General features: G+C 40.9%; 1 protein-coding gene across 5 annotated transcripts in view; it reads right to left on the bottom strand.

Annotated features, from left to right (window-relative positions):
* Window positions 1-27,245, bottom strand: part of ZNF521 (zinc finger protein 521) — a 269,245-nt gene that overhangs the window by 38,774 nt on the left and 203,226 nt on the right. The window lies entirely within an intron of this gene.

The following is a 27,245-nucleotide window of genomic DNA, read 5'->3' as shown; positions in this document are numbered from 1 at the left end:
CTGAAAAGCCGTTTATCCACGATGCTAAGAACAGCCTGCTTCCTCTGAGAGAGAGAGAGAGAGATAGACTAGAACAGGACTTCTTTGCATTTCTGAACATTAGAGATACCTAGAATGAAAAGTATTACACTTCCTGCTATTTAATTATATGAAAAGCCAGGCACTGTTGACAATTTTTTTTCAAAGCTGAATGCAGTATGAGAACTGTTGCTTACTGACTTCTTGTTACACATGTAAAGGACCTTTTGAAGAAGTGAACAGCAGTAGCTGGAATACTGTTTTAGAACTTCAACCTCCTGCCCTCTCCACCACCCTCTCCCCTACAAAAATAGGAGAAAAAAATGTGGAAAGGACACTTGAGGCCCTCAGAGCTGTGCTTAATTTACACTGGAACGGGGCTTTTAAACTAGACTCTTTTCTCCTAGCCCAACTGAACCAGTTTGAAGAATTTTTCTTGTTCAGAATATTATTAAAATGATATAGTTCCACTTAATGAGGTGTAATCTTTGTATTTTTTTCATCTAATTTAGTTGCTATTTTTTTGTTTAGGAAAATATGAGAAAGCTCAATTTCAGCTTGATTTAACTTTCACATATTTTTGTATTTGATCCCATTATACAGTAACATAGGCAGCTTTCGGCTCCCTTGACAAAAAGGGCTAGAGTCTGTTCTCACTTACAACACTGTAAATCTGATGTTACTCTATTGGCTACATGGATTTACACTGGAGAGCAAAATTGTCCCCAAACAAACTGAAGGGATCCCTGCATTGAAGAGTTTCCCAGTTTCTTGAAAAGACATACAATAATCAGGGCTGATTCACTTTTTCTTATGCTATATGTAGTACACTGTGTTTGTGATCTTTGTGAATTTATGGCTTCAGGCTGGCCGTTATTTAAATATATATTTATTTAGGACCCAAACTATAGCTCCTCCATAGAGCAGTCATCTTTTCCCAATATTCTGCCTACCAAGAAGTGGAGTTTAAGAAATACCCAAGAAGCTCCAAAAAGACAGAAATAAACAGAGAGGGGACTGGAGGGGACAAAAAGCATAGAAGAGGAGGAACACAAAAGACTGCAGAGAGGAAAAGGCAGGTAAAGATTAGGGAATGGGGGGGGGAATACTGTAGACAGGAGGAGGAAGGGAAGAGGTAAGTGGGAAAAACAAGGAGCCACTGTAAAAGGGTGGGGTGGCATAGAAGGAAAACCAATAGAGAAGAAGAAGGAAAATGGAGCCACAGGCAGGAAGAGTAGATGTGACAAGAAAAGCTCGAGGAGAAGAGGTGGAGAAGGAAGAAAAGAAGAGAAGTGGGGACAGGGCAGAGAAGCCCTGGGGGTCGGAGGGAAGGGAAGATGCAAAAGAAAATCTTGATTTGATCCACATTCAAATTTTATTGGAGAAACGCTCAAAAGCATTCATCTCCGGACAGAAGTCTGGCAATTTACTGCAGCTCCAATGGCAATAATGATAAATGCATTTTTTTAAAGCCAAATGGCTCAAGCAGCCGACAATGTTACCGCTACATAATTAATAACAATAAGCAATTAAAGAGAACAGCAGGTTACAACTATAACACATCAAAATATATTAGCAAAGGAAAAAAATACATCACAGTTATGAGAAAAATAAATGTACAGTCTTTGAGGCCAATGTACATCCTCTCTTATGGGTAAAACTTGTAGAGCCAGAGAAAAATGTAGTATGGCATTAAACTACTATGAGGTGATTAACATCACACCAAAACCAAATAACACTTCTAATGCTCTGAGGAAATTTGAAACGTGATATGAAAAACATGACTGTAACAGCAAGAGAGAGTTTGCTGACCACTATATGGCATTAAACTTTGACTGAGAAATACTCTAATAAATAACTTACAAGACTGCATTTGTTGGCTCACATATTTTCAAAAAGGTCCACCGAGTTTTTCTTTTTCTTGTTAATTTAAATAAGGAGAAGGGGTGAGAAAACAGCAAAGAAGGATATAAGAGGAATCAAAACCACTTGTGGGGTAAAAAGACATGGGGTTCTTACTCAGGGTGGGACCATGCCCCTTCCCTTCTCTGAACTGGCATTCGGGGACATCTCCCGGACATACGGCCATCTCACTGAAAAATATTGCCCACCCCCCTTCCCTTTTCAGATGTTGCTGCCATCGCAGCTCCTTGCAGCCCCCTGTTAATGCTATGCAATCATCTAGCAGGTGATGCTCATAGAGCCATGCAGTTAGCTTATGCTTCCACCCTCACCAGGCCAGACACTAGATGGCTGGAGTGGAAGTGCCAAGGCTGCTCCCAACCTTGAGAATTCTGCATGGCACCACAATGTTTTTCTTTAGCCTGCCAACCACTGTTTAGGTATTAGCCCTAAGCATTGGTGTGTAGGAGCTAAATTCCACCCTCTGCTGCACAAGAGGGGGAAGACATTGTTTGGAAACCTCTTCTTCCCCATGCAAGCAGCAGGACACGGTCTCTCCATTGCAATCACAAGTAGTAGTAAGAAGGACAGACAGCTACTTCATTGGCCCATGCACCACATTCCCCAGTGGGCAACTAACTCCCCAGCCAGCTAGTGAGTATGCTGCACTCAGCGGCAAGTGCTAACTGGCAGCAGATAGGATCGTACTTTGCTTCTGATCAGGAGAGCAGCAAAGTGCACTGCACAGCACTTCCTCTTGTCCTACCATGAAAAATCATTCCCTGGTTGGCAGAAGTCCTTTTGCAGAGGACACAGTGGGCAGCATCTGTGCTCTCCATAGCTGCCTTGGCCAAAATAGGATTTAGCTCTCGTTTAAACTAGGCAGTCGGCATTCATTAGCAATGGTGGGGGGAAGAATCCGACAAACTATATCAAACACCATTAACCCACTGCACAACTACTGTGATCCAGCATCTCCAAAAGTTGGAGGCTGGAATCAATACATAGTCTCCACTAAACTATCTATAGGCATAACAAGGGGCTGGGGATAAATGGGTGCTTCTCCACTCTCTCATGTACACTGGGGGAGGGGGGGAATGGAGATCCTTGCTACAAAACCCCATACTGCCCCACAGTCTGACAGACGATCCATAGGAGTCAAACACACACATGAAAAGGCACATTACAGTGAAAACAGTATTGCCAACACCAAACACTCAAAAATCATGAGTCAGGCTCCCAAAATCATGAGATGGGCTTAAAAATCATAAGATTTTAAAACAATAATTCATGTTGAATTCTTTGCTTTGTGGATTTGGCATTTTTAAGTATCAGATTTTCCAGCCTTTCTCTGTAACTGCAAGGACTAGAAATTTGTCCCCCCTCTTTGTTTTTTTCTAAATGAAAGCTGAGATTCTCATGTATTCATATGACTCCAGGGAGTAGGCTTTAAGCAAAACACTACATATCATGAGACTCATGATAAAACTGTGAGTTGGAAACACTGTGAAACCTTGTTTAGCTGAATGAAATGGGGGACACAAAATTAATTCAGATAAATGAGGTTTTGGATAAGCAGGGGACTAGTTAGTGATGTTTAATATACATCATGGGACATGACCTCATTACAGATAAGGTACGTTAGCCTCTGTGTGTGTGTTTCATAGTAGATGTGCCATTGTCACAACAAATGAAAGCAAAACTGTTCTAGTCCCCGATCACTTATTTTTGTGTTTCCATATGCACCCTACATGAGCCTAAAGTATAATTAACACTGCTGAGAAGCAGCAGCAACAGTGGATAAGTCTCACTACAACAGTACTCCCATCATAACAGAAACACAAATGTACTAGTTATCGTAACAGTGTTACGGTAAGTACACCTTTGCACCAAATCATCAAAACTTAGTGGATGGAAAGGGGAAATGATGGATTCTTGATAAGATTTTAGTCAGCGAGAAATAATGCTGCCGAAGTGTAAGAGTAGGACAGTGGAGAGAGACAAGTGAGGATTTGTACTAATTTAATCAAGAATCAGAGGCCAATAATTAAATATAGCCATCCATCCTTCTTACAGAGCAATTCCTGATGTTCCCATCTGCAAAGAACTAAAACACAGTAAAACCAAACCAAACAAAAATACCCTGATAAAATATTTCTAAGGCTATAATGCAGAATTATAAAAATGTTTTGGGCACAATACATTTTTAATTTCTTTACGATAAATTTTTTTTAAGACCTGCACAAGTTCATTCAAGCTACTATTTAAAAATTTAAATATTGTATACTCTGACTATATAACAAAGACCGGTTCCATGGCATTTTATTTTTATTAAGAAATAAAATCTCAATGTCAAAAAAAGATATTTAGCAACATATATATTTAACTACTGTGATCTTTTTCTCTCTGAAAGCCTTGGGGCCATCACCTACAAATCCATGACAATGTTTAAAACCACCTAAGACTCTCCATCAGAAAACTTGAAGTCTGCAAGTAGCTAGAACTCATCTCCAAACCTCCTTACTTGTTTCCTTCACCTTATATAAGCCACAACTTTTAGTTTGTTAGAGGCTAGAGGCAAGCAGAGGGCTTTAACACAAAGCATGTTTGAACAACAGAAGTGAGGTAAAGGAGGACTAGTCATTTTCTGAAAAATGGGGGCATTTCAGAAGCAAAATCAAAAGGTGGTAAAGAGAGTAAGAGGCCAACATCATTTGCTACCCTACTTATTAATTAAACCTGTCAGAACCAGCAGGCTTTGTCAAATGCTTCTATGAAGAAAAGAGTTAGTCCTAGATGATACTGATGTTAACCCTGAAATATTTTCATTAACAACAAATAAAAGGGTTTGTTGCCACAATTATGTTTTGTGAAGGAGGAGAAAATGAAGTACCAAACTTTAAAATAAAAGGAAAGTAGTACAGTAGAACCCCAGAGTTCTGAACACCAGAGTTCTGAACTGACCAGTCAACCACACACCTCATGTGGAAAAAGTACACCATCAGGCAGCAGCAGTGCAAAAAACAAAAAAGCAAATACGATACAGTACTATGTTAAATGGAAATTACTAAAAAAAAAAATAAAAGGAAAGCAGCATTTTTCTTCTGTATAGTAAAGTTTCAAAACTGTATTAAGTCAATGTTCAGCTGTGAACTTTGAAAGAACCACCATAATGTTTGGCAAATAAATCTGTTAGTCTTTAATGTGCCACCAGACGCCGCGTTGTTTTTGTGGATACAGACTAACACGGCTACCCCTCTCATAATGTTTTGTTCAGAGTTATGAACACTTCCATTCCCGAGGTGTTTGTAACTCTGAGGTTGTACTGTATGGAAGAAAAGTGTACTGGCCCCAACACTTCAACTAACTAAATATTTTCAACTAACTAACTAAAGGCAGTATATTTTCAACTAACTAAAAAGCAGTATTCAGTGCCAACATGTAACAGACCACAAAGAACACCTTTTAGAGAGACAAAGAGACAGAGGTGAAGGTCGAACACCAGAGATCTGGACTGAGTATCATCCCACCAACACCTCCCAATCATTAAATATACACAATTGAACAAGAATCACATGTACACATGTGAAAGAAAAAAGTCTGAGAGTGAGCTTCAGCAGCCAGAGTCTGTCTATGCACCCTACAACACCAGTATTGCTAGTAAAATAAAGAAACTATACTGAAGCTCTGACTTAAAATTGGTAAAACCTAGGGCTGTCGATTAATCGCAATTAACTCATGCGATTAGCTCAAAAAATGTACTGCAGTTAAAAAATTAATCGTGATTAATCGCACGATGAAACAATAGAATACCAACTGAAATTTATTAAATATTTGTGGATGTTTTTCTACATTTTCAAATATATTGATTTCTATTACAACACAGAATACAACGTGTACAGTGCTCACTTTGTATTATTTTTGATTAAAAAGTGTTTGTACTGTAAAAATGATAAACAAAAAAAATAGCATTTTTCAATTCACCTAAGACAAGGACCGTAGTGTAATCTCTATCATGAAAGTGTAACTTACAAATGTAGATTTTTTGTGTTACATAACTGCACTCAAAAACAAAACAATGTAAAACTTTAGAGCCTACAAGTCCACTCAGTCCTACTTCTTGTTCAGCCAATCACTAAGACAAACAAGTTTGTTTCCATTTATGGGAGATACTGTTGCCTGCTTATTTATAACGTCACCTGAAAGTGAGAACAGGAGTTCGCATGGCACTTTTGTAGCCGGCACTGCAAGGTATTATGTGCCAGATATACTAAACATTTGTGTGCCCCTTCATGATTCAGCCACCATTCCGAAGGACATGCTTCCATACTGATGACGTTCATTAAAAAAATAGTGCATTAATTAAATTTGTGACTGACCTCCTTGGGGGAGAATTGTATATCCCCTGCTCTGTTTTACCCGCCATATATTTCATGTTATAGCAGTCTTGGATGATGACCCAGCACGTTGTTTGATTTACAAACACTGCCACTGCAGATTTGACAAAATGCAAAGAAGGTACCAATGTGAGATTTCTAAAAATAGCTACAGCATTCGACCAAAGTTTTAAGAAACTGAAGTGCCATCCAAAATCTAAGAGGGACCAAGTGTGGAGTATGCTTTCAGAAGTCTTAAAAGAGCAACACTCAGATGCGGAAACTACAAAACCCAAACCACCAAAAAAGAAAATCAACCTTCTGCTGGTGGCATCATCATCAGATGATGAAACTGAACATGCATCGGTCCGCTCTGCTTTGGATCATTATTGAGCAGAACCCGGCATCAGCTTGTACACATCCTCTGGAATGGTGGATGAAGAATGAAGGGACATATTTATCTTTAGCGCATCTGGCACATAAATATCTGCGACACCGGTTACAACAGTGCCATGCGAACGCCTGTTCTCACTTTCAGGTGACACTTGTAAACAAGAAGCGGGCAGTATTATCTCCTGCAAATGTAACCAAATGTTTATCTGAACGATTGGCTGAAGTAGGAGTGAGTGGACTTGTAGGCTCTAAAGTTTTACATTGTTTTATTTTTGAACGCAGGTTTTTTTTGTACATAATTTGACATTTGTAAGTTCAACTTTCATGATAAAGAGATTGCACTACTTAGTACTTAGGTGAATTGAAAATACAATTTCTTTTTTTTTTTTACAGTGCAATTATTTGTAATAAAAATAAATATAAAGTGAGCACTGTACACTCTGTATTCTGTGTTGTAATTGAAATCAATATATTTAAATAAATGGTATTCTACAGTGTGATTAATTGTGATTAATTTTTTTAATCGCTTGACTGCGCTAGTAAAAGCATGAAAATGCTAAGTTAAAGTTATCGTTTTGTCCTTTGCTCACTGTGATGGTAACATATTACATCATATACAGTACGTTACCTCAGATCACGTTCTGCTCTCTGCCCACATCAAAACTTCCATGCAGCAGGGCAAGTCAAGTAGCTGCAGAGTTAATTTTTACCTTTATTTTCATGAAAAGCTCACATTAAAGGGAAACAGTTGCACTGTCAAGATTTGCAGAGACCCCCTCACCCCAACAGAACAAAATTAATCAATGCTAAGAGATAATATAAGAGTTCATTTACAACTGTGTGTATACATGTGTGGGTCTGTGTGTGTGTGTGTGTAAAGGAGGAGGTGAGTGTGTGGAGCACATTACACATGGAGCCATGTTGATAGCTGACGATCTTGGCCTTCATGTTAGGTAACTTGCAGTGCACACTTTAGGAAATAAATGTTTAAAAATATACAGTATGAGTGAGATTTTCAAAGACAAAAGGCAGCTAGGTGCCTAACTCCCACTGATTTTCAGTGGGAGTTAGATGCTTAACTGCCTTTTGTGCCTTTGAAAATCTCCCCCAATGTTGTTTAATTGCCTGGAGTTTAAAATAAAACAATGCTTCTTCCTTCCCCTCCCTCCAAGTCTCCTCACTGCTTTCCCTCAAATATAAATAAAAAGCTAGATCTCCTCCACTACATTTGCTTGCATTAATTGATGTTAAAGAAGTCTGTTAAAAATAAAGCCCAGCAGTGACATTTTTCCTTGCTAAAGCACGGTAGCAGCACATTACACACATTACAAAAAGGTCCCCTGGTAGGCTTGTGAAGTTCCACTCTGGCAGTAAAAGGCATCTACTGTATGCTTGCTGATTTATTTATTTATTTTTAAACAGAATGTGTCACAAAACCAGGGAAAACTCACCTGCTCAGTGTCTGGGCTTTAATACTGAATGGAGGAACTGGTTGCACACCACACATTTTTAGGATTATCTTTACCACTGGTAAATGAGACAGTCAAGCCAAAGTTAACTCAGTCCCAGTTTGGCGTTTTCAATATGGTTTAATCCACATTGTCTTTATTTACCGCAAGTATTGGATTGTTTTGGGGGTTTTGAGAGGTTCCAGAAAACATAGCATTTCATGATCAAGGCTCCCACTTGTACAACAATTTAATTATCGGCCTATTAAACTCCAAAAACATAAACCATTTACTGAAACAACTAGTAAGCAACTAATCTAACTCTGGGTTACTAAAGGATATGCTCTAAAAATTATTTAGGGGAAGTTCTATGGCCTGTGTGTTATTCCGGTCAGACCAGACAATCACATTGATCCCTTCTGGCCTTGGAATCCATGAAGATATACACCCTTCCTCCAATGAATCACCAGCTCCCCTGGTACAAAAGATTCTAGGAAAACATCTGGAAAAGAAGTACACGGTTGCAACTAGCTAATGATAACTTAGGGAAGGTGAGCTCGGAAGCTGAACAGGGACTGGAAGGATTGCTAAGATGGGTATGGCCAATGGAATATGAATAGAAACAAAGGTCTCAAGCCCTGCAATGTACTGAGCACTCTCAAGATATGCAAAGCCTCCTTTTTCTTCACATACTCTCCATGGGCAATGGCATCATGGGTGCTCAGAACTCTGCAGGGTGTTTTTAGCACCTGCGGGCTTGGGCTCCAAATCCTGTTCATTGTGCTTAATTTGCCAAGTCCTAAGTCCCCATGAGGGCAGAGTTAGGAAGAACTTTGAAGGTGATTACCAGAGGCTTAAATTTCATGCGTTTTAGTGGATGAGAAGTCAGTGGAGGGATCAAAGAGACGAGTAACGTGATCAGATTGATGCACAGGAAGATGAGTTCAGTGGCTGCACCTTGTTTGCACTGAAGAGGGGCAATGTGAGTGTTTGGGAGGCTAAAGAGGAAGATGTTGCTGTAGTCAAGGCAGGATATAATATGGACCTAGATACAAGATCTGGTTGTGGACATGGAAAGAAATGGAGACATCCTGGAGATAGTCAGGAGGAAAAAGCAGCAGGAACTGGACATAGCTCAGATATATGGGTTAGTGGAGAGGAAAGTCAAAAACAACAGAGAAGGAATATTGACAGCTCAGCACCAACCGGTATCTACTAGTTATTATTATTTATTTCTGGTAGTGCCAATGATATGCTAGGCCATCTCTAAACAGATAAAAAGACACGATCCCTGCTCTGAGGAGCTCACAACCACAAGATAAAGAGACTTATGAACAAAGGATGTGAGGGTGGGTTATGAAATGTATACACTTATGTTAACAAAATAGTCATGCAAATATATTTTTTAAAGGATACAGAAACTATTCCCAAATTACTCCTCAAGCTTGTCATTAAGTCAGCAAGTTTCCCACAGGCATCCTGGCAGGAATGAGTCTCCAGGAGGGATTTGACAGTGGAGAAAGTAATGCCTTTTGCATGAATCCAGGGATTCTTCCCTCACCCACGCATGGGGTGCAGCATATGCGAAGCTGCCAAATGACTTCTTTCAAATAAAAGAAGGGCTAGATTTTGAAAAAACTCGCTTTCATTTTTACACCAGCAAAATAACTGCAAGTGTGACTGGGTACATAAATAAACCCATGCCTCAGGGTCACTGTGGGTGCAAAAGTGAGACCCAGAAGGAACTTAGATTCTAAATCTATCCCTTGTATATCATCTCCAAAGAGACTATTTCCCATAGCATCTTTTACAGTGGCGATATCATGGTGATCGGTGCTGTGGGAATGCCATTGATTAGCATGATGGATGGGAGAGAAACTGCCATTTGCATGTCATGCTGACATAGCACTCCCAGCGAACAATCCCATTCCCTGTGGCCGATGAAGCACTGGGAGGAAGTGAGTGGAGGAAATGGATTGATGGTCAGAGGTCAGTAGAAGTATAAAGAGAGAGGAACAGCTCACTTTGTGATAGCACATTCCTCGCAAAACTGTTTCAGAATGAATATCCAGATCCTCACCTAGTGTAAATCAGCACAAACCCATTGAATTCAATGGAGTTTTGAGGAGTTGGCCTGTAAAGGGCTAGAGTCTAAAGCCAGCTTTGGAATCTCTTGCCATTGCTGGCTATTATCACTAGTGCAAGGCGTGGAAAGAGACAATGACGATGCTTAGCATACCATTGTGACAGACACCTTTCAAAAATTAAGATAGGTTCGGTCCCAAATACATGAAAAGATACTGAAATAAAAGATTGTCATAAACCTCTTTTAAACTGCAGTAAAAATAGTAGAGGTGTACATGTGTGTGGAGACATCCTGTAGCGCTTTTATGTTTTGGGGGGTTGCTTTTTTTTTTTTTAACATTTAGGATCCCAAACAAAACACCATTGTGCTAGTGCAAGAATCAGTAAGTGAAAATGGCTATCCACTAAAATAAACTGACCAGTATAGTTTGAATGTCCAAGATGAGTGAAATGAAAAGGTAAACACATAGTACAAAGGGTAATGCGTAAGTTAGATTTTAAAAATTATACCAGGCTTTAGCGTTACATCAATAAAGATAAGAACATTTTAAATCTATATTATTTTATATCTTGAAATGTCACTTTAAAGGGGAAAGCTGAGATTTAAAATTCTCATCCCCCTCTCTCTTCTTGACTTTCTACTTATCCCAGAATAGTTTGATGCTGTTGCTAGCTGCTAAGAGTCCAGACCAGGGATTCTAATTGGAGCTAGCTCTGCTCTCCATGGCTCATCTGGGGAAGAGAAGTACGCGGTTGTTCTGTAAGGTTACAAAAGCCTGCATTCTTCAAGCTGTACAGTAAATACACCCACACGCTGTTTGCTCTTCCCGAGGGGTGTGTGCTAAGCCCTGCCCCTCTCTCAGAGATGATGCCCAAGTCCAGACTGCAGGGCTAAGCTTCCCTGTGCTTGGGATTCTCAGCTGCAAACTTTTCTTAGGTGTTAGGCACCTACACTGTTTTAGCAAGAGAACAGGGGCACACATGCCTCACCTTGGCACCTCCCACTGGCTAGCGTAGCATGCTAGCTTTTGTGACTCCCATTCTCAGGCGCCTGTCTCTCCTGAGGCATTGTATGGGGAGCCTAGGTACATAACCCAGGCTGTGTGGATCCCAGTGATTTTCTAGGTGCCTAAAAGTTAGGCATGGTGACACTCAGCATCATCATGCACATGTTTCTTTGTGAATTTAGCTCTACCTAACTAGCCTGCTAGTTGTGGCTGATGTTGCCAGCTGTGCATTCTCAGAACTCAATCATAACTTTTAGCCCACTGGTTAGGGTGCTCACCTGGGATGTGTGAAATCCATAATTTAAGACCCTGCTCCACTGGGGGGGGGGGGGGGGAGAGAAGGGATCTGAAGATCTGAACAGGAATCAGCCACCTTTTAGATGAATACCTTAACTACTGGACTATGGGTTTTTCTGATGTGGGGCTCCCTCAGTCTCTGCTGCTGACTGTTCCACTGTGGATAAATAATGCAAGAATGACTGGGCCAGAGAGAGAGGAAACATGAGAATGACTATGAAGTGTCGTGGTTAGAGGGAGCACTCAGGTGGGAGATTCAGGAGCCAGCTCCTCTGCTCCTTTTAAATTATTTATTAACACTGGAACAGCTTCAACGGGAAAGATTGAAGGAGTCTCATGTCAGCATATCCCGTAACCTCACTCACTTTCAAGCTTGTAGATTCCTGTTCAAATCCCTTAACCTTATCTGGTGAAGGGGGAACCTGAGCCATGGGTCTCCCACATCTAAGGGGAGTGCCCTAACCACTGGGCTAAAAGTTACTAGGGAGGTTGTCAATTTTCCCCTGCCCACCCAGGCTGTTTTGTGTAAATTCACCTATCGGGGCCCAATCTGGCAGTTGAGCTCTGAGCACATTTGCCGGATGGGGCTCTACAGGTGAGTTAGTGGAGAAATGCCAATCTTTCCTCACTGTGGAACTTCAGTGTGCATTGCCAGAGTCAGAAACATAGGCACCTTGGGAAATGTTACTGCAAAAAATATAGGCATCCAGTGTGTTTAAGCACCTATGTGCTTTGGCAGCAGCTGAGTGAAGATTTTGTGAATCCCAGTGAGGCCTGAGTCTGGGATTTAGTGGCAGTTAATCACCTAAGTCCTTTTGTCCTCCTTTCTTAAAATGAGGATTAAGAGCATCTTTGCAAGCACTTTGGGGCAGGGAGCGTTTCTAATCCTATGTTTTGTGTAGTTACTATATGGTGCTATTACAATACTCGACAATAATCTTGTACGTTCCCCAAACGCTGGTGTAGTTCACTCCTCCCTTTAAATATCTAGAGGAAGCAAAAACTTAGGGATCCATCTTATATATTCCAGAGGGCCTTCAAATCCCATCGACTTCATAGGAGCTGAGGAACACTTAGAACCTTGCAGGTTGCAGCCCTTAAAGCAGTTTATGACTGACAATTGCTCGCCAGCATTTCAGAATGAGGTTCACCCAGATGGCCCAGTATTTTAAATCCAAACACTAAAAGGACAAAAGCCTGAAGCTAAAAAATATTAAATCAAAATATGCACTAGACACTAGCCTCTCCTTGCAGTTATGCGCGCAGGGCAGCGTTTCATGATAACACCTCCCTGATCATCTCCCATCAGCAAACAGATAGACTCCTTTACTTGCTGTGCGGGGAGGGAAGGGTGGGAGGGGAGAAAGGGTAATTACTTTTAAAGCCTTTTTTTATAATCTAAGTCTTTCTAATTTGAAGAAATCATCTCATAGAGCACACTAGACAGTTGTTAGGGGCCCTTGACTGAGGGCCCTTGGGTCTTCTCCTTACCTTTGATCTGCCTTATGAAAAGTTAATGTCCACCACGTCAGGACTTGTTACATAAACATACCCTTTCTCTAACTACTCAGTCCTGCCTGCTGCAACTTCCACCCGTATTACCCATTTATATTTAAATGCTGACTTTGAGCTTATACCCAGAAGCACTGACATTTTTAAACAGAAGTAGCTTAACTAGGGTAAACTGCTAAATATAATTTATTGATGATAAAGAGCTTGGTTCAGATTAAATTCCAGCAATTCAATAATGAACACATTTTACATCCTGCATCCGGGATATGTATCGCTCTCCCTCCTCTCCCCCACTTAACTGGGAAAAGGGGGGGTCTCAGAATCTGTGATTTCCTGTGGATTAGATATGAAGCAATCACAAGCACATATTTTTGATATCTCTATTAACAGACTGTTCATGTCTAACTGCAAAACTTGGTTGCACTTCTTTCAACATCTTTGCCCAAGACAGACCAGTAAACACAATTCCTCTCTCTATAATTAGACTTTTCTCTAAGGGCCCTGAAGTAAGTCGGCATGCCGTAGATTTAATATCCAGTGCTATATCCATATGTGCTGCCCTTGCCTGGTCCCAGAGCATATAAACTCCCCTATTAGCAGCCCTGACTGCTTAATTATGCAGATTTTTTTTTGTACCCGCCTGCCTGTAAAATTACTGTGTCTAACCTTTTTTTTTTTTTTTTTTTTAAACTCTGCACCATGCTGGCCATTCTAATGAAATCGGCATAGGGGAAAGGGCCTGATTTGCAGTTATGGAGGTTGGATTGCACTGGCAATCTGTCCTTAGTGGGAGTTACAAAAGAAGTCAAATGCCTTCATCTGGTTCTACCCTATCATCCCCAAGGTGATTGAGTTCACTTCCTGATGCTTCCCAAGTTTTCCTCAGGCTGTCCAATCAGCACATCCACCAGGGAGCCCAGCCTAGCTTGCAACAGTCTCTGTATCTAGTTACAGACCCACCAGGGACAGTCAACTATCCACCCCCAAGCCTTCAGATGAAAACCTTTTCTAACAAGGCCGCCCAGCGCCAATGAAATAACACACATCTGCATATCCACTGGGTCCCATGTTTCTTGTGCTCATGGATTATGTATCTTGCAGCCTCTAATAAAGAAATGCAGTTCTTTGTTTAATGTTTATCTTGTGCTTGTTAAGCAAATGCTAATGTTGTATCAGAATGCTTTAGTGCTATTTGGGTTTTTGGTGATTTACTACAAGACAATCTGCTGTGAAGTAAATTTAGAGGGGAGGGGGAAGAAAAAAAACATTCCCGTTGAAAGCGGGAAAAGAGAGAGAAAATGGTTTGACAGAGAAAGAGCAAGAGACAGAGAGAGTCAGAGCGAGTGCGAGAGTGCAACAGCTCCCGGTAGGACTTTCCTCACCCCAGGCTGACATGCCCACTTTATCACTAGCTGGTCCGAGACCTGGAGGTACAGAATCAAGCCAGTACAATTTCCAAAAGGGATAAAATGATAACTTCCCCTTCAGTGATAAGGTAAACAGTATCCTGAAGGATAAACAGAAAATAAAACAGCCCTTTTTGTTGTCTGTCTTTGTGCCCTGATGGTTAGTACTGTGCAGTGTTATTCACAGACCACAGGGAAGCCCTAAATTTAATTGTTCATGCCTGGCTCTACTAGAAACAGTCAGAAAAGAAAAAGAACCCCCTCCTCATTTTTTTTTTGAGGGAGGGATTTGGAAGCGGATTAATAAATGAATGCCCTTTATTTACCCTTTGGCAAGAATGGATATAGATATCCACAGTGCTAAGCCCGTCTGCCAGTCTCTTTTCAATGCTTCAACCCTGTTTTAAAAGACGTAAGTTCTAGAACTACAGAGTATATTATTTTTTTCTCCCTCACATGCGTCAGGGTCAATATAATAACGCAGACCTCCAAATACAAAATGAAAAAAAACCACTGGAGACTAAGCATTAACTACATACTCAGCTGCCCCACATAGTCACTAGATGCCCATCGTGCCATAACTCCCTTTCTGCCTCCTATCTCCAGGTCATAAAGATCAGCTAATTATAAAAAGGACTGAACAAAATAAGGTTGCAGAGAACCAAAATTTATTGCTGGCGTCAAATCACATCTACAGCCTACAGGACAGGTTTCATATTTCTACTATCTTTATTGATAAACAATTTTATACCTTAAACATGATAAAAGTCTAAAAAATACAGATATGTTTTAGTCTATAGGTCTTTTTTTAAAAAAAAGCCAACACTTTGGAATCCCAGAGGTATCATGTGACATGGCAACAGATGTTTATTACGCAAACACACATGTGCATACACGCACAGAAATTGAGTGTGTGAATATTCCATTTATAGTAGTATGCATGTCCTTTGTCATGGTACCTGAGTGTAAACAGACATGTTACTCTACTGAATCTATAAGCTGCATGGACCCTCCTGTCCATTGTTAAGGTCTGTATTGTTTTATTTTGAAATGGTGAATTTGGGCTAGTGCAAAATGCTGGACTGAGAACCTTCGAGTTCTCTGTTACAAAAGAGATAATATGTGGGAAATGGTTGTGTGAGTTTCTCTACATTGGTACGATGCTAATGTGTCTAAATTTAAAAAAAAGAAAAAAGAAAAAAGCCAGCCCTGTGGATAAGACGACAGTTCCAGTTTTACCCCAATTCAATCTTTGGCTGCTCTGCTGAAACTGCTAGCAAAAATGCTTATTGGTAAAACCTGTGGGGGTGGTTTGTGATGTGCATGCTATTCACCAGGAACTGGATATTCTTCATGCATAGGTCACCAATTGTCATCAAACAGTCCCAAGTAAGGTCAGATTTGAAACATTACCATAGAGGTGAATGGCTCCATATGCCATTATCAATCTGCCAGGCCTGGTAGACCCCTACTATGGCAGGTGTTTTAAGAATATAAAACATATCGGTCTTGCACTGCCTTCTCCCATCCCTGGTTTTATTCAACAAAAAATCCTTTGCAAAAATTATTTTTAAATGGTATAGTTCATTATTCTGCATTTAAGGTATTATTATACAAAGCCACTGTTAGCTCTGCATACTCTGCTGGTGCCCCATTTGTTACTGATACAATTCAAGGTCCTGACCCTAATCTTTAAAGCCCCTAGCGATCTAGGGTTGTGCTACCTTGAGACTGCCTTTCCACTCACAGTCCTCAAAGAAAGCTGAACTCAGCAGAAACCACTGAATTTAACAGAGCTCAGGTTTAAACTCTCCTCAGCAAGGTGGCAGAAAGTTCTCCATGTGGAGTAGTCTGTGGGATTCCTTATTTGACCTGCCACTATCAGCCAGTCCTGCCCAACAGTACCACCAGGAATTAGCAGTATGTGAGCCCTGGCACAGACTACATTTTCCCAGCAGACTCCACCTGAGCTACCTTTGGTAATGACTGCAGCTGGGTACTCTGCTCAGTTTGAACTATGAGAGGGTCAAAATGGTGGTGAATCTGTGCTGTTTTTATTTATCCTTAAATGCAGGAGGTCTTCAGCCTCCAAACTGGATCAGAGAGAGAATGTCCATTTTATACATGAATCCTGAGATAGAAACCAATATTGATGTACAGGTCACCCTGCTGCAGTGTTAAACTCATTTAGACTAACTGTTCTGAGTGAGTCCAATTTCCACATGGATGGACTTGTATTAGTCATCACTGGAACTGTGTGTGCACCTCAGGTGCAGAGTGGTTCCACTCACATAGCTGGCAATATTTTTGATCTTGTTTTTGTGGTGGGATTGGAGAGAAAATGGTAATTGTGCCTTTGTTGTGAACCAGCCATTACCTCCTTTGTCTTCAGGTTGGGATACACATTTTCTGCTAGGAGACAGCATCTATTTTAAAGGTCACCCCTCAAAAGCAAATGGGTTCGGTTAGATTTCCAAGGGCTCTAAGCAGGAATATTATGCAGCTCTCAGACCACTCTACTGAAGGTGTGACAGGACATAATAATAGTCCAGTATCTTTATCCACTGAACATCTTTTTTCTCTACATTGTTCTGATATTCAGATGACATCCAAATGATAAAGTAGGAAGGATGATGTATACAAACCAATGACTTATGTCCTGTTTTGAAATGTACTGATTAAGGCAAAAAGAGCATTTGAAATTTTCTGTGGTCACTGTGCAGGAGTAGTCAAAGAAAACAGGGGGTTAACAACCTGCTTAATCCAGGTTGTTTGTTTTTGGGTGACAGAGTCAAAGTGTTTCTAACTGTGAGGAATTACTTTGAGGATAAAGATCAGTCGGATCCAGACTGAGATTTCCATCTCTATGGTGGCAGAATTTACTTTTAGTGAGGGGCTAGCAATGTTCGGAGCCAACTCATTAGAATTATTGTGGACATGGAAATTTAAGTCTCTCAGAACAATGAGTCTTTTCTGTTTGAATTTCAGTCTGTGGTGGTCAGGCATATGATATAATCTCACACTCAAATCCAAGCCCCTCCCAGCTGATGAAAATCAGCAGGAAGATGTTGAGGTCAGTTTGGTTTTAGGCCTGGGGTTTAGTACAGAGTCTGCTCTGGAGGTGTAGGATACTGATGATCTGCTGTCAATGATTGAGAATCACATGTCCATGCTGATTCTTGTTGCTCTGAGAGTTGCTTTTGATACCCTTAACCACAGATGTTGGGGACTTGCCTGAAGACCACAGTAGGGCCAATGGGATTGCTTCTTTCTTTCTGAGAGATCTGAAAGGGAAGCATTGGTTAGCTGCTCATTTACTTCAAGAGCGCTCATGACGGATTCCCGCAGGATTCTCTGTTATCACCATTGTTGTTAACATGTATATGGGGCCAGTAGGAGGGATGGAGAGAAAGTATGAATGGTGGTGTCTTCAATATGTTTATAACACCCAGCTTTAGATTTCCCTTCAGACCCCGCTGGAACAGTAGAACCCCTTACTTAAGTGTCAAATGGAAATTGATGCACGGATACCTGGCTAAGACTCAACCCAGACAAGACCATGATAGTTCTACTCAAGGAAGCAACCTGAGGAAATTGTGGAAGTTGTATTGGCCCACTGATTGTCAGGACGTGCTGTCCATCACTTTCTCAGGCTCTTAACCTAGAGGTGCAGTTGGCTGGATCCCTGGTTGTTTCTGGATGTTCAGGTCATAGTGTGACCTTCTCATCACTGGTGCTTGGCAAGAAGGTTGTGACCTTTTGCTAGGGATGCAGAGCTTGTCATGATCATCCATGCCTTTGTCATCTTGAGGTTAGCTTATTATGTTTTACAAAGGGCTACTACATCTTAAGACCCTTCAGTAACTGCAGCTAGTGCAGCATGTGGTGTCCCATCTATTAAGTGGGATGTTTAACTGCCAGAAGCACGTTACACCAATGCTCTGTACAGGCCATCAGTAGATTTCCAGGTAAAATTCGAAGTGTTGGTTTTCAGCTCTAAAGCCCCAAATGGTTAGTGCTTTGTCTGTCTGAGAGACAGCCTATTTCCTCAGGAGGTTCTGTGGCAGCTGCAGTCAATGATTCTCAAACTAAGAGCTCCCTCCTTGTATAATTGCAAGAATACTAGTGCGAGGGTGTTTTTGATAATGGGTCCATGGCTCTGGAACTTGCCTGCTGAATTGGTTCACCAGAATCTGGATTTGATTACATGTAGAAAGTGCTTTTCCTGGGGGATAGGGTTGAGGGCACTGATTCAGGATTAGAGGGAGGATGTGGTGGAATCTGTGAGGGGAGGTAAAAATGGATGATGTTTTAGGGTTGGGAAGGTTTCCTGTGGGTTTTTTTAAAGTTAAATTTCTCTAAGTCTATAATGTGCCTATAGCACAAAGTAGGGCCAATTATATTAAAATAGCAGGGACCAGGAAAGAAACCTCACCTTTTCACCTCAATCCCATTCACGGCACTGTACAATTGTCCACACGTATTATTGGATTTTTTCCCACCTTTCTCTGAAGAATCAGGTGTAAGTCTGTGCAGCAGGCAGTATGCTATATAGACCAAGTTACTTGTGCCATGTGGAGGGAGAGGGAATGGGGGATTAGCTATTGACCGACGAGCTTACACCCTGAAGCATGTAACACCAAAATTAACTCAGTCCACCATCATAAAGCTAGCTCCTCAACCTGACTGATTATACTGACACCCTTCAGAGGTGACAAGACACTGTGTACTATCAGAATAGAAACAGTTTTTTACCAGGCTCTAATTTATAAATTTGGGCCCAGATTACCCACCCTGTGTAGTATTTTACCCTTTGACTAGGTCTACACTACCCACCAGATCGGCGGGTAGCGATCATTATATCTGGGGTCGATTTATCGCATCTAGTCTAGATGGGATCAATCGATCCCTGAGCGCTCTCCCGTCGACTCCGGAACTCCAGCGCTGCGAGAGGTGCAAGCAGAGTCGACGGGGGAGTGGCGGCAGTTGACTCACCGCCGTGAAGACTCCGTGGTAAGTCGATCTAGGTACGTCGACTTCAGCTATGCTATTCTCCTACCTGAAGTTGTGTACCTTACATCAACTCCCCCCCCAGTGTAGACCAGGGCTTTGAGTAGCTCCGTGTAAACCAATGGGACTACTGATAGAGTGGGACATTGCCCAGCATGAGTAAGGGTATTATCAGCATCTGGCCCTTGGTGATTGCTGTTGGTGTCACACCAAGAAATAAAATGAGAACGACTACAAACCACATGCAACAGTCAAATTAATATTGGATTTCATGAGTCACATTGACTGCAAATACCTTCAGCCTTGCAGAAAACCTCACAAGTAATTGCTTTAATTGTTGATACCTTTTTTTTAGCTTGCAGCTGAATGTTAAAAAATATTTAAAAGTAGCACTTGCACTAAAATCTTAAATCTTTCATTGTGTCTTAAATTTCTCTTGTGATCTACGATGGGGCAGGATTTGGGGTTTTTTAAATTTAAAAGCCCAGTGAAACAAGATTTTAAAAAACAGCTAATATTGGGTTGAGGGCCAAACACTGTAATGATGCAGTACTACTTGCATTATTCCTGAAGCTATTTGATTTTGACAAGCCCACATTTGGTAATTAACATGACAATGCCCCCTTGGGCCATTCTCCTGTTAGCTAAAATATCTTATAAATTACTGTAATAAAAGAAAAAAGTGAACACACTGCCTGTCAATGTTTCAACTTATCTAGCAAGAAGAGGAGACAATGCCATGATCTGGAAGCATGCACATGCCAAATGGATGCATAAATTAGACTGTCTGGGCCCATCTGAACCAGGCACCTGTCTGTCAATGGATAATATACACATAATGGTTTGTATTCTTTTAAAAAATATATACTATTATGTTGGACAGAATTTCTATGGATTTGAAGCTTAGAAGATCTCACCATCTACCTCGGTACTTATGTAGCCTCCATCACCACAAATAATTGACGGTACAGATAAGCCAATTCCTTCAAAAACGGTCACTGATTTGGGTGCCGAACTTGAGACACTCTTTGGACCTGATTGTTAGAGGTGTTGAGCACACCTGAACCTCCAGATGAAGTCAATGGGGGCTGCAAGTACTCAGGTCCCTCTAATTAGGCACCCAGAATTGGTGGTCATTTTTGAAAGACTTAGTCCTCTATACTTTATATGCTGCAGTCAGAGACAGGCAGGCCCAACACCCAGACTTATAGGACAATTTTCTGCTGTCGTATAATACCAATCTCCAACAAATATAAAAATCCACCACTAATTTCAGGTGTATTGTAATTTGGGTGTAAATATAAACCACACACACACATATCCTCCCCATTCCAATTCCCTAAGCAGAGTGTCCTCACACAACCTGCTAGAAGTAATGAAAGCTGACAAGAAAGAAAGTGCTTTTGGTAATACTTCTTGGCAGGTACAGCACTTTCCTTCATTCATGATGTAATGAAGACTACAGCTGCTGGCAAACAAACAGAAAGAAATGCATGATTTTTCTTAGAAACAAATATCTAAAACCATATTTTATTTCTTTCACTTCTGATTCCAGATACAAGGCTCTTATTGTGGAGTAGCAGGGAACTTTAAGAGAGCAAAATTATTACTTACAAAAACATATTTTTTTTGTGTGTATGTGTGTGTGTTAAGATATACTACAGAGACAGGAGCAGCAGACAGGACAGGTAACTGATAAGACAAAGGGATTTTCAGCAGAAAGAGTAATTTAAAAGTACCAAACATTCCTAAAATAAACTCAATGCCAATTTATTCTCCAGGCTGTTTTGATCTAAAAATTGCCATCTTTGTTTACATGAAACACTAGGTTTTTGCTAAAACAACAGTTCTTGAGGTTCGATCACTGAAGCCCTTTTTTAGTCTCCTGTTAAAGGCCTTGGGGAATCAATGCCCATATAGCGTAGACTTATTGACAGAAATTCTGGGGCATGCAATAGAATGTAGATCAAAAAATGGCTGTGTTTAATCCATAGCAGACATAATTTGTTATATTGCTGAATTTTAACAGGAACTGATCCAAAACAATGTCTGTGTTCTTGCTTCTGCGCCACAGACTAATGACATTTAATCACGAATATTACTACATTCTCCTTGTGACAGCTGAGACACAAAGCAAGCCAGCTGATGCAATTCCTGTTCTAATGCCGTTAGCCTATAAACAGCAGCAGCAAACAGGAAGCTGGCTTGTCCCACATATACCATGTTAGGATATACTGCTAAATGTACATGTACTTAGTTTACAAATGCAGCCCACAATTCTTCCAAATGACCATTTTACCTTCTCTTTTTCTTCAGCAGACAAAAACTGAAAGTAAGAATCTATTCTGGAAGAGTCTTTCAGTAACTTGATGCTGCAGTCACCAGGTTAGGGGCAATGAGCACTGCCCAAGTCTAGGGTTGCCAACATTGTATTTTAAAAATAAGGGACTGTTTTCTTAGCACCCCCACCCCACCCCACCCCTCCTCCTGATATTATTATCATTATCATCATCATTATTAAATAAGAAATAATAATAATTACTAAGCAGTACTCACCTACATTCACCAGGGATATTTCTTGCTGCTTTTTGCAGCACACAGTAACTCCTGATCTTGTTGTACAGAAATGAAAAAATAAGGAACATTCCTTGTAACAAGGGACTGTTGGCAACACACAGCGCCATACATAGCTCTAGCCTGGTTAGATCAATGGCCTGTAGTCACCTGAGAACACCATGGACACAAATTTGTTTATTTCCTGTACACGTTGCGCAGGGAAACTTTCCTAGGTCTGAGAAAGGCAGACGATGGCTGCACCTGCTTGCAGTACCTGTCCTGCCAAAACATTTTCTGAACAACCTTGAAAATCTTGGAATATAGTTAGAGGCCATAGGGACAATCTGGGTTCCTAGATGTGGCTGGTTTCTCTGGCCCTGCACCAGGCTTGATTTCAGAGGAGAAAGGGGACTGCTTCTATAACAAGCTGCAAAACCTTATGGGTGCTTTCAAAAAAAAAAAAAAAAAAAAGCTGTGCAACTCCAACCCTATGCCCAGTTTGGCAGAACAGACCTATCTAGCTTCAGCTCTGGGAAAGTTTTATTTTCAGATCTACCACAGGAGCTCAAAAAGGAGATAAAAGGATAATTTGCCTTTTGTGTACACGTGTGTAACATTTTCGGTGATTGTCAGAGGTCCCGGATTGACAGCCCTGGAGACTGAAGTTTTCAATTTATCCACACAACAGGGCAGCAGCAGTGAAAGCCTCAGTCCTGACCCAGAAGGGCCACTTGTAATGGTAAGGAGCTATTTCAGCCTCTATGCCTATTTATTCCGTGGCCACCCTGCTGAGACTGTCATCAAAGGTGCAAACCAGGGCTGTGGTTTTGTTGTGACCACCTGTCCACTGAAATCTGGACTGGGAGCACCAAGTCATTTCACATAGGCCACTGAACAGCCATTAGACACTAACAACTTCTGGCTACGACCAACTTGGCATAGATTTGAAATGGTTACCCAGAGACTCCCATATCTCATTATTATTATTATTTAGCGCACACATTGCATTCAGCTTTGTGTAAGATGCAAACATAAAGACGGTCCCTGTCTCAAAGGGCTTACTACCAATTTTTTCAGCCTTCCCATTCCCTACTCCTGCCTCATCCCCATCATCCCCACTTTTTGGCAACATCTACCACCGCCAGAATTCCAACTCCACAGTTTGGAACAGTGATTCATCACATAGCTATCATCCATATTGAAAAGAAAAGAAAATGGACTACAGAACACCACTTGATCAAATACCTACATAGCTAAGCCAACATCAACATGCCTGCATATCCTGTAGTACTTTTTTAAAAGTAGAAGAGTAGAGCAGGAGTCCTGCTGGATTTCCCTTAGCAACCTGACAGGAGCCCACAAGGTCAGCTAGCAGGAAGCGTAGAAAATTATACAGTGGGGAATTATCAGCTAAATTGTTTCACTATACTCAGGATTTTTACTGTTCCTCCCAAGATAGTGGCCTCTTGCTACTTGTAACAGAAGCAGGAATAAAAGGACTGAAATGACAAAAAGATCTTTTTTTAAATGCATGTTTTATGTGCCTCCTTAAGGCTGTGACTCTAATGCCCGACTCATTCCTTTGTTGTTGTTTTTTTAGATCAAAGGCCAGATCCACAGCCATGGCTGAAGTGCACACAAGTTGAGTGTATGTATGTGCGCCCGTGTGTCCATGCAGCTGGCTTAAAAGCTCACCTTTTCACTCCTCCCAGCCTCTGTGCAGTGCTGGTCACCCTACACCAATTTATAGCAGCCTGAGATCTACTCTAATTTATGTGGGTTGCGAATGGCCTCCAGGGTCTTAAAATTAGCCTGTTGCCAGGGTTTTCCAGATATTTCCCTTTTCTTTGCCAGCCAGCAGCATGGAAGGGGAGTGGTGTAAGAGCCCCACCCGAGATCTACACCACTGGTGGATCAACCTTACATTAGGGTGATCATTCCTGGGCCAGTTTCACCACTTTTAAGGCCAGTTTATAGAGGTGGTGTGGTGCAAAGATGCCATTCTGTATTAGAAAAACTAAACCCGGGCACTATATTCATATTTTTTGTTCTGAGGGAAGAGGAGCACAGGTCTGGAAACAACTAAGTTAGTTTCACAGCCCTACAAGCAGCAAGAATGATTTATCAATTAACAGGTAATGAAAAAAATTCTCTGCAATTAAAGCCATGATTTTGCTCATACAGGAAGCAGCGCCACACCACTGTGTACTCCTCAGAGAGAAAGGCAGCTCCTGTCACTAATGTGGAACACAGCTAATTTTAACAGATTCTGTGCGGGCCCCTTGAGAAATGCCATGTTGATGAAGGAATATACAGTAGGGAACCCCCCAGAGGACCTGGCTGATTGGAGAGCCTTAGGAAAGGTGTAGGGAAATCGCATTTCCTGTTTCTTAGCAGAGTTATTAAAAGGAAAGGCAACTTTAATCACTAAAAGACCACTTACAAGGTTATTTCTGATTTATGTATCACAACAATATCCTTTATTCCTTGGATGTGTTTTAATATATATGTCAGATTAACTAATCTCCTATTTCTGTAGAGTGAATAAACAGCTGTAAATTCTTGTTAAAAATGTGAAGGGTTTTCACAGATACAATGCATTAGAATTACTCAGCCAAAAGTCGGATCCAATTAGGGTACATTCTTTTTCTTTCCTGCTGCCTGAAAAACATGACAAGAGTTTTTGTTTTGTTTTTTAAAACCCAACAGGAACAGCACCTAGATTTTTTTAAAATAAGCTGTTGTCGGGCTTATCATGTTTCACCACCTAGGAATCATATTTATAATCCGAATATGAACACACCTTTAGTAGTTGGTTCTGGAACTACTGTTTTTGATTGCGTTCATCACATTCAAGTCAATACACTGATACATTTCCTTTGCTTAACCTCGGTAATATATGTTCTGCAGTGTGCTATACACCAAAAACCATGTACATCTATTCCTCCACCTAGGTATTCACTTTTTACACACATCCTGGACTGGATTATCCGCCATTTACATGCAATCATGTTATTGTCCCAGTGAGCATAACTAGATTGATGGAATAGAGGAAATGCCACTAAACAAATAATATAATACCATAAAAAGCTGAAAATCTGGAAGTAGAGGAAAAAGAAATGAATGAATATGTCATTGTGCAGATCCACTAGAACTTACATTATTCACAAAGTACCCAAACCTGCAAGGTTCTTAGCGCTTCCTAAGAAAATCTGGCATTATGGAAAACTTCAACGTTTAAGCTTTCTTCAAAGCCATGTCCAAAATGACCAGTGATTACAAACGTTCTTATTTTCAAAGAGAGCCTGGCAAACAATTCATAGTGATAGTTTTTTCAGTGAATTTACCAGTTTTTTCTGCTGACTAGTTGTTTAGTAACAGATTTTGAATTTGTTCTGTATTCACAATTGTTTGACAAACATTCCATGCAAACAAATTACCTGCTGGTGGATTGCTCGTGAACTGTGTCTAGCAGGTGCTTTCACTATTACTACTAGCTGCCTAGTGTGTTAATTAAGCCTTGCTGTATGTAACTGCTTTTACTGGTCACCAGTGTTCATGCAGATATGTACATACACAGAGTAGCAGTGAGAGAAACGTTTAAACCCTGTGCAGATGTCAAGAGATGGTCCAAACATGGGCATCTCTAGCATAACGTTGTCCTTCAATCCAATATTTCTTCCAGTAGTGACAGGCCACCTCAAAAAGCTGCACAGAAATATTATTCTAACATGTGCAATGGGAATGTGCAAACCACAGAATCAAGGACAATGGTGAGACTTTTGTGAGTACAGAGGATGTAATGAGTGCTTTTGGCTGCAACAGCAAGAGGATGCAGTGTAGAGCAGGGGAGAGGAAAGGTCACCGGGAATGAGTCATGGCTGGGCTGAATGATAGCCAGCCATCCTTGCACAGCAAAAAAGAAGTTTCTGAGGAAATAGAGAAGGGGCAGTCTGAGGGTCATGATGTGGGAAACAACCTCTGTGAAGTTGGTTCCCAAGGTTGATGGTCCCGTGGTTTCTCTTCCTGGCCCTGTATCTGCTGCATCTTCCATCTCCCTCCCTCTTATCACTCTGAGTGTGAGACTAGGGACCCCAAGATAGGGGCAGTCCCTGGTCTCTGTTCAGACTCCAGAGGCTTAAAACACGTGAGATCCAACAGCTGGATCCCTTCACAGCAGGCTAGTGAGAGGCCGACGGGGGCACTTATCTAGACCTGTGACTCCTACCATGATTGCTACATAACTTACACCAAACATGAGTTTTGTTTCTTCATTAAACACTTCTTGGCTACAGGACTGAAATTTGCTTTCTATTAACTCTCATATGAAACTTTGTTTGCACAAATGGTAGTGAGAAGTGAACACAAATGTGGTATGATGATGGAGAATCAAAATCCAGTTTCTAATCTGACAAAATGTTCCAATAATTTTTCCCACTACTTACGCAAGCCATTTGTTTCAATTATTCTGTATTAGGATTTTCGGGCAAATTTCTAATAGGAAGACAGCATGCCTTCACTTTCAAGCCCCTCTATCCAATACATTTCTCTACATTACGTAAATTCTCCAGCTCCCCAGCACAGCTTTAAAGAAGTAAGCTCTCCGCTTACTAATCAGGAGTATGAATGGCTTTCATTTAAAAAAAGAAACTTTGAAAACACACAAAAACCTACTGAATATCAATCATAAAGGAGGTCCCTTCAAACTCTGTCATAATACTCAAGAGAATGTTTCCCATTGTATTAAAGTCTGCAGTTTTTCTTCAACTGCATTGACACTGTTCTATTTTCTTTAGATTTTATTGGGGCATTCCATTAGCACGATCTCAACATTTACCTTGCTTTGTACAGAGCATATTAATCCAGTCATGTTATTGAACCTGGTTTTGACATCATCCAGCAAGTGATTGGAGCGAAAAAAGTAAATGAAAATCACAGTCTCTCTCATACTTCCAGATATTGTAGACACATCGTATACTGTTCTTGAAAGATGATGGACTGGGATTAAAGTTTATATTCAGAACAGGTATAACAAAAGGTACCCGTAGAGTCAACTTCCCCAGAATGTCCTGCCAATGCAACTCAATCCTGATCTGCCGGTACACCCTCCAGGAATGAAATAGTCGTCCATTTGGTACTGGTGACAGCTTTTTCCTTCCTCAGTTTCCCCTCAACCATCATTTATTACATCGTCCCCTCTCTCAAACAGAGCTTACTGCAATCAGGTCTTCTATG

Source organism: Lepidochelys kempii, chromosome 2 (assembly GCF_965140265.1).
Source record: "Lepidochelys kempii isolate rLepKem1 chromosome 2, rLepKem1.hap2, whole genome shotgun sequence".
In the NCBI taxonomy this organism is placed as follows: domain Eukaryota; kingdom Metazoa; phylum Chordata; order Testudines; family Cheloniidae; genus Lepidochelys; species Lepidochelys kempii.
Note: the sequence above shows the minus strand (reverse complement) of the source record. Positions and strands in the feature narration are given on the sequence as shown.